The 13,533-nt window shown below is 53.4% G+C and overlaps 1 protein-coding gene across 2 annotated transcripts in view; it reads left to right on the plus strand.

The window, feature by feature from the left end:
• Window positions 1-7,021: 7,021 nt before the first annotated feature.
• Window positions 7,022-13,533, plus strand: part of VWA5B1 (von Willebrand factor A domain containing 5B1) — a 60,545-nt gene continuing 54,033 nt past the window's right edge. For both annotated transcript variants that reach the window (XM_086715866.1, XM_086715868.1), the window contains exon 1: window positions 7,022-7,238. The gene's annotated coding sequence lies outside the window, so the exon portion shown is untranslated. The remainder of the gene's footprint in view (window positions 7,239-13,533) is intronic.

Below are 13,533 nucleotides of genomic sequence, written 5' to 3' on the forward strand. Positions count from 1 at the left end.
AATTCGACCTCGAGCATCCCCTGAGGAAGTGATCCTTGAGCTGCCATCTGATGAAGCACAGGTGTTAATTAAGAGAGGCGGGAAGAATGTTCTGGAGAAAGGGAACAGCTAGGACAAAACCCTGAGTCAGAAGGTAGCCCGGGGACCACGACAGTCTGCGAGGAATACGGTGCCTCCGGAGGACACAGAGCGGAAACGAGGTGGAAGAAGTCAGCAGGGACCAGATCTGCGGGCGTTCCTTGTTGGCCGAGGTACAGAGGAATTGTGTCTTTATCCTGAGAGCAATGGGAAGCGTTTGCGGGCCTAACCAGGGTTTCACGAGATCGGGTTTGATGCTCTGCAGCGTTCACTCTGGCAGCTGCTTGGAGAACAGACTGGAAGGGCTTGAGGAGAAGCAGGGGCCGGAGGCTATGGCAGTGCCCTGCAGGGGATGACGGTGACTTGGAAGGGTGGTGGAGCAGGGCTGGAGAGAACGGCCAGTCGCTGGCAGTGCAGCGGGAAGGAGGGGGTTGCCATTCACCAGGGGGAGACAGGAATTACCACCCCCGCTCTGGAGAGAAGAGATTCAAGCCTCAGAAAGGGGAAGTGGTCCCCGCAAATGGCAAGTGATAGGACCTGGCTCCCGACTCAGGGGTGCGGTCCCCAGGAGACCAGTGTCAGGTATTGTTATGTAGGTGAGCCCTGGGTGGCTGGGTGAAGACTGGTTCCTGAGGCCAGGGCTGGCCTCTTCCCTGAGGCTCATGCTGCCCCGGGTGATGAGGGCAGCTTCTGGGCTGACCGGCCCTGTCCTCAGCCAAGGCCCAAGGGTGCCAGCAGCGGGCAGGAGGGGACCAAAGCTCGAGGACCAGTTGGAGACAGGACCTGGAAGGGGTAGAGAAGAAAGTTTTGGACGCACACAGACCTGGTGCAAATCCTGCCTTTGCTCCCTTTTAGCCATAAGCCCCCACGTCCTGCCAGTAGCTTCCTGGAGTCTAACCGGAATTGCAAGCCCTTATAACCCAGACTGGGTTCAATGAGGTCTCCAGCATCCCCTTCCTGAGACTGAGCTGCCCTATCCCTCCAAGGATGTCCTTGGGGGGTACGAGGCAGACTGTCGGGGTGGTGAGCGTCAGCGATCTCCTCCCTGCAGCGGGACATCAGGGCAGAGACGGATGGAGTGGTCTGCTCGGTGGGGAGGATGATTTTATCACGGCCATTGTTCTAACTTACCACTGAGCGATGATAAAACACGGACTGATTGTAGTCTACGTGAGGGTTTTTAAGCTCTCCACAGACAATGCAATTTCTCTTGCTAGACTCGGAGCAGATGGCTCCCACTGCCCTGGCCCCTCAACGTCCCTCCCAGCTTCCTCCCTGCTGGGGAGGACAGGGGCCGCTTGCCGAAAGTGTTTCGGGACAGTCTTTGGGTGATGCGGTCATGTTCATTCATTCACTTACTCAACCAATCTTTATGAAGCCCCGCTAGGAGTCCGGATCAGTGTTAGATGCTGTAAATACAGGTGTGTTAGACATGATACTGCTCTTGAGCGATGCTCATTTATCCACGCCCTCATTCACTTATTCATCCAACATGGTGTTAGTTGAGCACCTACTGTATGCTGGGCTCTGCATCGGGTGTGGGATAGTGCAGCCCCTTGGCCAGGTGATCTATCTGGGATGGTTAGGCTTTCTCAGGGGGCTGGCGCTTCAGCTCCGCGGGACAAATGGAAGATAGCTAGATGGAAATGGGGAACGGAGGGATTAACACGGGTTAAACTCCAGAGGTTTGAAACAACCCAAGGTGCGAAGAGCCACAAGTAGTTCTATGTGGCTAGGGGAAGTGTCCGTATGGGGGACTGGGCAGGAGCCGGGCCAGAGAGAGGGCAGGGGCAATATCAGAAAGGGCCTTGGATGCCAAGCTAAGAAGGGGACTTTTTACCGAAAGCCACGGAGAGACATTGAAAAGGTTTAGGCTTGGTTGAGAAAGGGGTAATAAGTAGAGACAAGCATCATCAGGTATTACAAAGATCTGGTGGCAGCATGGGGATAGGAAGCTGTGAGGAGGCTGGAACCGAGGCTAGGGGTGGAGACAAGGCAGGTGCTCAGAAGACATCGGGAAGCTGAAATCCACAAGAGGTGGCTTATCGCTTAGCCATTGCCAGAAAATGCTGCTGACCAGACCACTCCAAACCCCATGACTTACAACAACAAGCATTTATTCTCGATCAGCTAAGAGTTGGCTGATCTCAGCTGGGCTTGACTGGGGCATTTTGGTCCTGCTCTGTGTGTCCCTTGCCCCCCTCCTAGGGCCAGTGCACCAATCTGGGCATGTTCTTCTCACGGCAACGAGGGCAGAGGCACAAGAGAGCAAGCCCAATCAGGTGAGCACTTTCCAAGCCTTTAGTTACGTCATCCCCTTCAACATCCCATTGGTTAAGTCATGGGCCCAAAGCCAAGGTGAAGGGGCGGGGCTGTATCCACCTTTTTAGAGGAAGAACTGCCAAATCACATGGCACAGAGCAGAGATACGCAGGCACGGAACAGTAATGGGCTGGAATGATCTCACTATTTCCTGCAGGCAGATGAGGGGCTGGGAGGGGTGGCAAAGAAAGGAAGGGGGGTCATGAGTGTTGCTAAGAACGTGGTACATGTCAGCCCCCTGCCTCCAAAGCTGGGACCTGGTCCGTCTGGCACCCCACAGCTAGACAACGGCTGCATCCAGCCCCTTCGGGAATTAAGCCTAAGGCAGGGCTCCGCTCTGATGCGCTGTGTGCGCAGCCTGACCACCCGGCCCCAGGCATTCTGGGGAAAGAGCCAAACCCCTGCCCGTTACCCCCCAGCCAGACCTTCCCTGATCTGTCAGCCGTGCCCTGGGTCCCCAGCTTGTGTCACCGGGGGACTAGCTTTCCCGTCTCACCCAGACTGTGTTGATTACACACCCCGGAGGCTTGTTTTCCTCTGTGTGGGCAGAAACAGTCTCACGGCAGCTTCCAATCCTGCAAACAGAGGGCTGGGTGGGAAAAGAGGTGTGTGTATGTGTGGACGGGAGGAAGCTACTGCTTCCGTCCTCACTGGGATCCTCGGTCCCCGTCTACACATACCTCCTCCTTGCTCGCTGCCCCTCCAGACCATCCACCTGACTTCTCCAACCGCACAAGAAATGGGAAGGAGATTTAATCTCCCCTGAGGGCAACCCTGCAGCCCAGCTGGCCCAACTGGGTGACCTAGGGGATATCACCTCACCTTTCTGCAACTGAGTTTTTGCACCTGTGAAACAGTAACGTCGGTCTAGGGGACACTCAAAGCTTACCTGAACACTCATGTGATGTTAAGTGCCATCCTGTCTTAAGTGCTTGGCAAATATTAACTCATTTAATTATCATGATGACACTTCAAGTCTCCCAATGTTACAGAGGGGTCACTGAGGCATCTCCCAGGACACACAGCCAGGGAATGAGAGAGTCAGGGCTTGAACCCAGCAGTTCAGTGCCAGAGTGCACATTTAACCACCTGATAACACGGCCAGTTGCTTTCCTCTCCTCTCCGAATTTCTAGAAGGACTGGCCTCTTGGGGTCATGCTAGTCCCATGCCTTTATTACCTTCTGCGTTCCTTTTGCGGGTTGAATTGTATCCCCCAAAATGATATGCTCAAGTCCTAGCCCCTGATATGTGGACATGAGCTTCCTGGGGAGAGGGTCTTTGCAGATGTAATCAGGCTGAGTTGAGAACGGGCCCTAATCAGTGGCGGATGTCTTTGTAAGAGAAAGGAGAGGGGAATTTGGAGACAGGTACACCAAGACACAGAGACACACAGGGAAGACGTCTGAGGGAGACAGAGGCACAGCCCAGTCATAAAGTGTAGGAAGGCAAAGAATGGCCAGGAGCCACCGGGGTGCAGACGACAGGGAAGGCTCCTTCCCTAAGCCTTCAGAGGGAGCAAGGCCCTGCAGACACTTGATCTTGGATGTCTAGCCTCCGGAACTGTGAGAGAATAAATGTCTCTTCTTTTAAATCTCTAATTTTGTGGTCGTCTGTCACAGCAGCCCTGGGAACCTGAGACACCGAGTAAGGAAATCTTGGGGCTTTAAGCAGAGGCAGCTCTGGAAAACACCTCCGAGCAGGCAGGCTTCTCAACCCAGCCAGTTCTTGTCTCAGATCCTCTGTCTCCGGCCACCTCGTGTTTCTCCTTACAGCCTTATCACCATGCACCCAGGCTGACCTTGAATCCCGGAGAATTTGGGTCCTAGAACTCCGGCGTGGGGTGGCTGAGTAGAAAGGATGAGTCTGGAAATGGCCTGGATAGGGGGGCAGAGATCTTGAACTTCATGGGGCTGAGAACCGGGCTTTGGGGAAGGCTTGGAATTCTAAATGGCTATGTGCCTTAAGCCCTAGTCCTTGACCTGCAGGTGACTCCAGGTGCCAGGTGACAGTGCCCTGTCAGCCTCCGTCTCCCACCCCTCCAGGGCACGGCTGATTCTGCCTGCCACCTGGGTGACTCATTAAGACATTCGATAAGACAACGCAGGGGGAAAGGCTTTAGGGGACTGCCGAGTGGCCTGGAAGTTGGTTGTGAACCCCTGTGCCCACTTCCCACTTGGCCAAGTTCCTGGAATCTGTGTCCCGCTCCTCAGCACCCTCTTCAAGCACTGGACCCAAAGCCTGGCTCACCGGGTGAGCATAAGTACTGAACTCAACTCTGCCACGTGTCTGGGTTCGTCCTCCAAAGGACAGAGGCAGCGCGCCGTTCCCCAAACACCATCTTCTACTGTCTTTGGTGCTATGACACCCCAGCAGACATTCAGAGGCAAACCAGGCTAAACAACCAAGTCGGAAAAGTTCTGCTCAGCCTAGCTCCCTCCCCCCTCCGCCCCTCCACTCCCTCTGCCCAGCACTAGCCTCCCAGATCCCTCCCTCCAGACTCTCCTCCAAAATTCTCCTGCTGGGGCCTCCCTTTCAGCTGGCTGACACCTGCCATGATGGCAAAGACCTGGGGTTTCAGGTAGACATTTAACGGAAGTCTGGGGGAACTTCAGGCTCCAGGGAATCCTGAGATGTGACTTTCTAATGGTGGAATCATTGGTTCTCAGGCTTCTAAGATCACGTGTCTTGGACCTCACATGACATCTCTGCTTCATTCACACCTTCTTTACCCCTCTGCCCACTGTCCCCGCCCCACCCTCAGACTCCACCCTCCTCAGGCAGAGAGTCCAGAAAGGGGATAGGTCTTCTGCCCTGGATGTAGCCCCTGATACGTGGTGAGGGAGGCAGGGTGGAGAGATGGAGTCAGACAGACCTGGACTTGAATTTTGGGTCTTCCACTTGCTGTGTGGCCTTAGGCAAGTTACTTCACCTCTCTGGGCTTGTTTTTGAAATGAGGAACATAGCACCCACCTCCCCGTGTTTGGCACAGAGCAGGCAAGCATGACTTTCTTCCAGGCCTTGCCTGCAGTGCCTGGCACACGGTGACTGCTTGAAAAGGCCAACGAGGTGTACTGGAAAATTCCCAGGTGCCGGAATCTGACAGGTGTGAGCTTGAATCCTTTCTCCTCTCCTCCTACCACGTGTCCTTGGACAAGTTGCTCCACTTCTCTGAAGTGCAGTTTCTCTCTTCACTCTGGGATTAAGCCCCTCTTCTCAGGTTCTCATAAGGACCCCACAAGATGTGCGAGCGGATGACTGTTAGCTCTGTTCTGTACCCCCGAGGCATCTACCCTCTCAGCTTAGGACTCCTCAACTCTAGACCCCAAATTAGGTTTCACGGACCCACCTGGCAGGCCTCTTGCCTTCCAGATCTACCTGTCCTTGATGACGACAATCTCTGGCTCTCTGGGTGTCCAACTTTGTACCCCAGAGACCAGACCTCCAATCTGATGACTCCTGGAGCTGCACCTAAAAGCCTAACAATTTCCCTTGTGGCTTTGGCTTGACCAAGGGCAGGAGGTGACGGCTTGGGGACGCTAAGACGGGACAGGCATGGCCAAAGTTCTTAGCAGATGACTCACCCATGGCCCATGACCACAGTCACCAGAGCCATCTGCTTGGTGGCATCGTGGCCCCGGGAGGCAACGGACCTCCAGCTTATGTCATCGGGCACTAGAATGGACTTGCGGGGGGACAAGGAGCCAGCTCTGCTCTGGTCCCAGCGACAGGGGCCCCAGGGCCATGGCAGGCCCAACACAGGGCTGAATGGCCCGGAGGCAGCCCCATTCCCCCAGGGAGGGGCTGCCCAAGCCTGTTACCACTGGCCAGGCTCTTCCCATCAGTCCCAGCAGGAATTAGCAGAGGCTGCTAAGTGGCCTCCTGCTTCCTCCAGTGCTCCAGAGAAGGGGGGAGGGAAGGGGTGGGGATGGGGGGTGAGCAGCACGAGCGGTGTGAGCAGGGGGTGATTGTCATGGTTACGCTCTGACAAAACAAATGGTTCTCTGCTTCCCGCAGGCCACCTAAACAGCTATCGTGATGTGGGCATCCATCAGGCCAGCTGCCAGGGCGGCGGGCGCTGGGCTTGGGCACCGGAGCCCAGCCCCGGGCACCCCCTCCAGCAGCTCTGGGTGCAGGCAGGCAGCCTCGGGGGCAGCGGACCGAGGGAGTATTTGCCCAGACACATGTTGCTTCTGGGGCAGGTAAGGGTGGGCGGGTGAGGGGCCGCAGGGAGGCTGTCCTGAGTGTGAGGCCAGGGTGTGTTCGCAGAATTCAGGTGCCTCTGTGTGCCAGTGGCCGCGTGAGTGTGTGTGTCTGTGTGCATCAGGATGTGTACGTCGTGCGTTTGCACGAGGGGAGGGGGCAGAGGAAGATGAGGCCGGGATGTTCCAGCATTAGGAGTGAGAGCAACACCACCACATGTTGCTGCTGGAGTCCTCCCCCCTCCCAGTCCCTCTCTCCCTCCCGCTCCCTCCCTCTCTCTCTCTCCCCATCCTTTCCCCTGTCTCCCTCTCTCTGGAGCTCTCGGTCTGTTTCTCTCTTTCTTCTGGGTGTGATTCTCTCAGCATCTCCTCCTCCTTGTGTCTCTCTCCCCTCCGTCTCTGCCTCCCCCCTTCCCCCACCCCCCACCCATCCCAGCCACCTGTTTCCCCCGTCTCTGGGTCCCCGTCATCTCTAGTCTGTCCTCCGGAGCCCTGGGGCTGCCAGGAGCTCTGCAGACTGTCCATCCCTGGCTGCCTGGCTCGTGCCTGCTGCCCTCCAGGTGCCCGGCGTGTGACTGTCCCCAAAACCACTGGCCAAGTGCGGCGTGTGTGTCCCCCCCGACCCCTACTCCTGCCTGGTAAGTGGGGCTCCAGGACGGAGAAGGGGTCCTCCAGCGGTGGGAGGTGGGTGGGCGCAGGGGGGGACCTGGCCCCGAGTGCAGCATTGGTGTCTGCTAACATGTCAAGTCCCGCTGGAAGCCGTCATTACATCTCCTGCAGCCGCAACAGTTCAGTCCGATGCGACGCTCCCTCCGCTCCCTCCTCACCACGCAGCAGAGGAAATTTGGCGGAGGCTTGGTGGGGTGGAAGCCAGAACCTTCCCCTCCTCTCCCCCAACCAAAAGCAACAGGCACCTTCCTGTCTCTGCTCCTATGCCTCTTTCTTTCTTTTCTTTCTTTGCCTTTTTCTTTCTTTCTTTCTTCCTTTCTTTCTCTCTTTCTTTTCTTTTTCTTTTTTTCTTTTTTCTTTCCTCTTTCTTTCCATCCTTCTTTCTCTTTCTTTCTTTCTTTCTTTCTCTTTTTTCCTTTCTTTCTTTCCTTCTTTCTTTCTTTTTTTCTTTCTTTCTCTTTTTTCCTTTCTTTCTTTCCTCTTTCTTTCCTTCCTTCTTTCTTTCTTTTTCTTTCTTTCTTTCTTCCTAGTAGTCTTCAGCAGAGACAGAGCATTCTTCCTCTCCTCCTCTGCTGGCATAGAACCCTGTTCCCTGGGTTCATCTGTCTGAGCCCAGGCAGGTCCCAGGGAGCTAGGCAGAGGCTCCGAGGAGGTCGGATGAACTCCCGCCTCCTGCACGGTGGAGGCAGAGGGCACGGACACTCCCTTGGTTAGCTGGGCTGGGGGCCACTGAGCACATGTGCGTGTGGTGTGTGGGATGTATGTTGAGAAGTGTATGGGGCATGTGCAGGCAGGGGTGTGTCCCTGGAGGGTAGTGATTCGTATAGAGTGAGCTCCATAAGTTGGTGGTTGTGGGGGGGGGAGGGCCAGTGGCGCATGTATAAATGTGATTACGTGTTTAGGGGTACTTGTGTGGGATGCCCTGTGCCTGCAGGGATTTAAGAGTGTGGGGCACATGTGTGCACACACGCACGTGCACACATGCACATGTACAAATGATTGTGGATTGAACTTGACCCAGAGGTTGCTGGGCAGGACCCCCGAGGCCTGATGCAGTTCCCTTGTCACCCAGCCTTGGTCAGAGTCCCCCTCGTGGGGAGTGCTGTTTTCCATCCAACCCCACACAGGTGGTGATCCAGGGCCTAAGGTGAGGTGGGCAGTGTTCTTGATGGGTGGACCGCAGACCCGACTGCTTTTCAGACATGAGACGGGCCAAGGTTCCCAGCCTGGGTGGGTAGGTGACTAGGGGTCTGTGGCCTTGTGGAAAACAGCATGAGGACCAAACTCAAATCCAGGCCAGACTAAGCTCTCAGAAGGGATTCCAGCCATTGGCCATTGGTTTGCAGCTCGGTTGAATGGGCTGTTGGTAAAGTCATCCTGGCCCAGAGGGAAGAAGCGACACTCTGTGCCTGGTGTCCCTCACTGCACACCGTTCTGAGTGAGCACCTGCACCAGCCCCCTGGTGCAGTCCCTCTTCCTCATGGACAAACAATGCTGACTCTGGTTCTGCAGGAGGCCACCCCTACACGGAAAGGGCACAGCCCTGGAGGAGTGGGGACAGTGGAAGAGGCACCCAGGGGCTCCAGATCAGCAGCTCCTCCAGGACCCTGGCCTCAGGCTCCTGCTCAAGTTCAAGCTGTCCTTTCTGCTGCATAGTGGATCCTTTCTAGCACCCCCTGGCCAAGTCCCTCCACCTACATGGCCTCGATAACCAAAGGCCAAGCCAACCTAGATTTCCCATATCCTCACCGGCGTCCCCAGCCCAGCCAGACTGGAGAGGGGCTTGGGCAATGCCACAGAGAGCGTCATCATAAACAAGAAGTCCACAGACTTCCTTGCGGTCATTGGGAACAGTCCAGTGGGCTCAGGGAATGAAGTGTGGCTGTAGGTCACCAGGGATGAACAAATACTCTCATCTCATTTAACCTCCTTTAACAAAATGTGGCCACTGGGCACTCCCTCATGAAAACCCTGGCCAGTGCTCTCAAGGGCCGCTCACCCAGCAGCACGGCTGATCCACGAAGCCCTCTGGGAGAGGGGATTGGGATCAGGGGTGCTCAGTGTGGGGCTGAGAAGGCTTCCTGGAGAAAGTGGTGCTGGGGTGAGGACTTGGAGGAAGCAGTGGGGGGAGATATGGATATATGGACGGACAGAGAGGAGCAGGGGAAGCTTTATATGGGCCAGAGGTATGAGTACATGTTGGAAGGGGCAGGAGGTCATGGCTGATGGTCGGTCAGTTTGAACGAACAGACAAACTCAGGCGGAAAGAGGGAAAAGCATGGCCATCATCCAGGCGCTGGATGCCCACTTTCTGCCAGGTTCTGTGCTGAGTATCGGGCCCCTGTCCTCAAGGAGCTTGTAGTCTCTAGTGGGGAGACTGACATTTATCAATCAGCCATGATTATGTAAAATAGTTCCCAGGAGAGGAGCACTTGGACTTGAAGCCTCCTTGAGCTTGCCAAGAGGAGAATGCAAGGGAGTTTCTCTGGGCCTGAGAGGTAGAGAAGGGGCCAGGATGCAGAGACACATTTGTGGGTCGTCTGCTCATACGCTGGAGCAGGACAGGGGAAAACCACTTTGGGACAGAAGGCCTGAGGCGGGCCCTTAAGGAATGTTTGCCTCCATGCTGGTTACTTGCCTTATGGAAGGATGAATCTGCAAAAGAGACAGAGAAGGAGAAGCCGGAGGGAGGGAACAGTACCTCGTGTCTTCCCCGCCTTGTGTTTTCCCCTTGCCGGGGACCTTACCCCTGGTATTTTATTCAGTCCCCATTTTGCAGCTGATGAAACTGAGTCTTGGAGAGCTCCAAGCGCTAGGTTTAAGGTCACCTAGCAAATGCAGAACCATTTCGCCAGGAATGAAGCAAAGGATGGTCCTGAGCTCGTGCTACCTGCCTGGTGCCAGGGCAGAAACAGAATAAGAAGGGCTTCTTTGCCATCCTCTTGGAAGAGATGTTAGGACCATCCATGGAGCAGGAGGATTAGAGCAGGATATGGCTGAGGGGGTCAGCGGAGGGAGCCTCACAGCCAGCTAAAGGGATTCGGAGGAGGTGGGACGTGAAAGGGCCCAGAGACAAGAAACTGGTAGATGGGCCAATGGTGCTCTGGGTGGAGGGAAGTGCATAAACAAGGACACGGAGTTGGGTTCACAGAGGTCTGGGGAGGAACAAACATGCTGCTTTTCCAGGAACATAGGGTAAGAGGGGAGGCGTAAGATAGGATCAGGCAGAAGTAGGTAAGGGGGTGACAATTAGGGAGGCTGAGTTTGGCATGAAAGAGTAGGGCTTTAGCCAAAGCTATTGGCACTCCTGGAGTAGGAAGAACTGGTCAGATGGGGACCCCAGGAAGACAAACTGATGAACCTGAGGAGATAAAATTTCACCTCATGAATCCTCACTGGAATCGGGGGGATCACAGTCCTCCGTTTGAAACTCTTTGCTAGATGATGTGCTTTGAATGTTCTTGAGTCCCAGGTGGTCTTAATACAAAGCTCTTCTCCCTCTTCCTGTAACCATGCTGGGAATCACACTACTGGGCCCAGGATAAGAAGTGGTTCCTTCTACAGGTGCCACTCTGGAGACAGTGAAGGATGCAAGGTGAGGACAGGCAGCTGAGGTGGATGCTTCCAACACAGCCTAGAAAGGAACCATGGGTGAGAGAGGCTGGAGGGCAGGGGATGAGTCCGCCTGATTGGCCATGTATTCCCGGTTCCTTCTTCAGATCCCATACAGGGGTCTGAGTCATCATTATCTGAGACCCTACAGATGTGAGGTTGTAGGTTTAAAAAAGAGTACCCTGATAGAAGAACGCTAATGAAATGACCACTTAAAAAGTAGTCCCTGCCTGAAATCTCTCCTTCCACAATGCCAACATCCATCCCTGGCCATCACTTAATACTGGTGTCCATCAGGTTCTTTTTGGGTTTGGGGTGGTGTCAGCAACTGAACATACAATGCCAAAGGATTGCAAAGTGAAACTGAGGTCTTATGAAGGTTGTAGGATTTAATGAACCAAGAAAGGTTCTCATCTCTTCTCATCTCACACAAAGCCACAGACAAATGAGAACCTGGCAGAGGTAGACCAGAAAACAACAGAAGGGGAAACTGGCAACAATGAGTTCATGGTTAGAAAACTTGAATGGTCGCTCTGTGATGGAGAAATGTGAAATGAGAAAATGTCATATCATGCTAGCATATGATTTTGCACAAAAAATTTATCTCCCCACCCCCGCTGCCGCCCAATCAATACTTGATTTGTTCTTTGTTCATTGGAAGGTTTAACAGGTGGCTGTAATTATAATCTCATTTTGGTCCAACATAAGATTCTATTTTCATATTTTTAGTTTTACTTTTCAAAATAAAATCCCAGTTGAAACTTTTTTTCACTCACAATTTCATATGAAATTTTGGTCCCTGTCTTCAGTGGATTCACTGGAGTGGTCTCTTTCTGGTCCAATTATTGGGCAAATATGGAGGTCATTCATTTGTTTTTTCAGCATTAATGAGCACCCGCTGATGGCCAGACACTCTGCTAAGTACTAGGGATATAACTGTCAACAAAACATACAAAAATCTCTGCCTTCATGGAGAGTGGACCCACTGGGCAATTCCCCCTCCCCCATCTCTTACTCCCTTCCCAATATTGTGGTTTCTGTCTCTGGACCATCGTCTTTGCTCAGAGACCCAAACATTTATGGCTCTACTTGCCAAGTTAGATTGTGCTGCAGTAAAAAGCACAATCTTTCATTCTTGCTCCTGCTGCACATCAAAGTGGGTCATGCATATTGTCACATAATAGAGTCACTCTTATGTCCAGGATAACAGAGGCTCCTTGTAGACATGTGTCCCCATGATCACAGTGGCAGGGAAAAAGATATGGCCAAGTACGCAGCAGCTTTGAAAGCTTCCTCCTGGGAATTGACACACCTCCCTTCCACTCAGTTCATTCGTCCTAACAAGACACACAGCCATACCTTCTAGAAGACAGCCTACCAAGTGCCCAGAGAACTGGAAAAGTCTGCCCAACAATGTGAAGATCACATGTGGGCTTCTTCAGAGAGGAGCATCATAGCCTTTATGAGAATGCAAACAGAAAATGGGGGGAAGAGGAAGAGTTATCTTGGGTTGAATCCCTTTGGGCATCTTAGCCCCCAGCCCTGGCCACTGAATACCTCACGGCCAGTGGACTCATCTTCTGCCAACCCTGAAGCCCAGCCTAGCAAAGCAGGTGGAGAGCCTTCATAGTGTCTCAGTCAGCTCAGGCTGCTTGAACAAGGGTACCCCAGAATGCGTAGCTCAAACAGCAATTTACTTCTCACAGTTCTGGAGGCCAGAAGTCTGAGATCAGGATGCCCACATGGTTGGCTCCTTGGTAAGGGCCCTCTTCCTGGTTTACAGACAGCCATGCTGTGTCCTCACATGGTGAGGAGAAAGAGAGAGCTCTGGCTTCTTCCTCTTTTCATCTAATTCCATCAAGGGGTTCAACACTCATGACCTCCTCCACATCTAATTACCTTCCAAATGCCTCATCTCCAAATACCGTCACACTGGGGATTAGAGCTTTGAATTTGCGGGGACACAGACCTTCAGCCCATAACGTAGAGAAAGCTCTGCCATAGGAGCTCCAATTCCCCTGTGTTAATTCCCCCTCTGAGCCTCAGTCCCTGATCCTTAAAATGGGTATAATAATCTTTATTTTGCCCCAACTCACAGAGCTCCAATTTAATTCACAGATGTGAAAGTATATTATAAATCACTCCATATAAGGCTCGATGCTCATTATTCATACTCTTACGGCACAATGGTAGATTTAAAAGGGTAAATTGGTCAGAGACTAGAACGCCCTCACTACTGTAAACTCCATCATTTTCTTTAAAAAAATTTTTTTAATGTTTATTTTTGAGAGAGAGAGAGAGTGGGGGACAGGCAGAGAGAGAGGGAGACACAGACTCCAAAGCAGGCTCCAGGCTCTGAGCTGTCAGCATAGAGCCTGACGCAGGTCTTGAACTCACGGACCGCGAGATCATGACCTGAGCTGAAGTCGGATGCTTAACCGACTGAGCCCTCATCATTTTCAATTCTTTGAACCTTGAAGGGTTTTCTAAGAGATTCTTCAAGACCCTGTCGGGAGGTCTGACCTTGACCCAGTTTGCCCCTCACCCCATCTTCCCCCGCAAGGCCAAAGCTGCCCACTCACCTTCAAGAGCCAGCCCTGTCTTCCTCACACGGCTCCAGGCCAGCCATGATACGTACCTGTGCAGACACAG

The sequence above is a fragment of the Puma concolor genome, chromosome C1 (genome assembly GCF_028749965.1).
Source record: "Puma concolor isolate L17-30 chromosome C1, mPumCon1.1.hap2, whole genome shotgun sequence".
Lineage (NCBI taxonomy): Eukaryota > Metazoa > Chordata > Mammalia > Carnivora > Felidae > Puma > Puma concolor.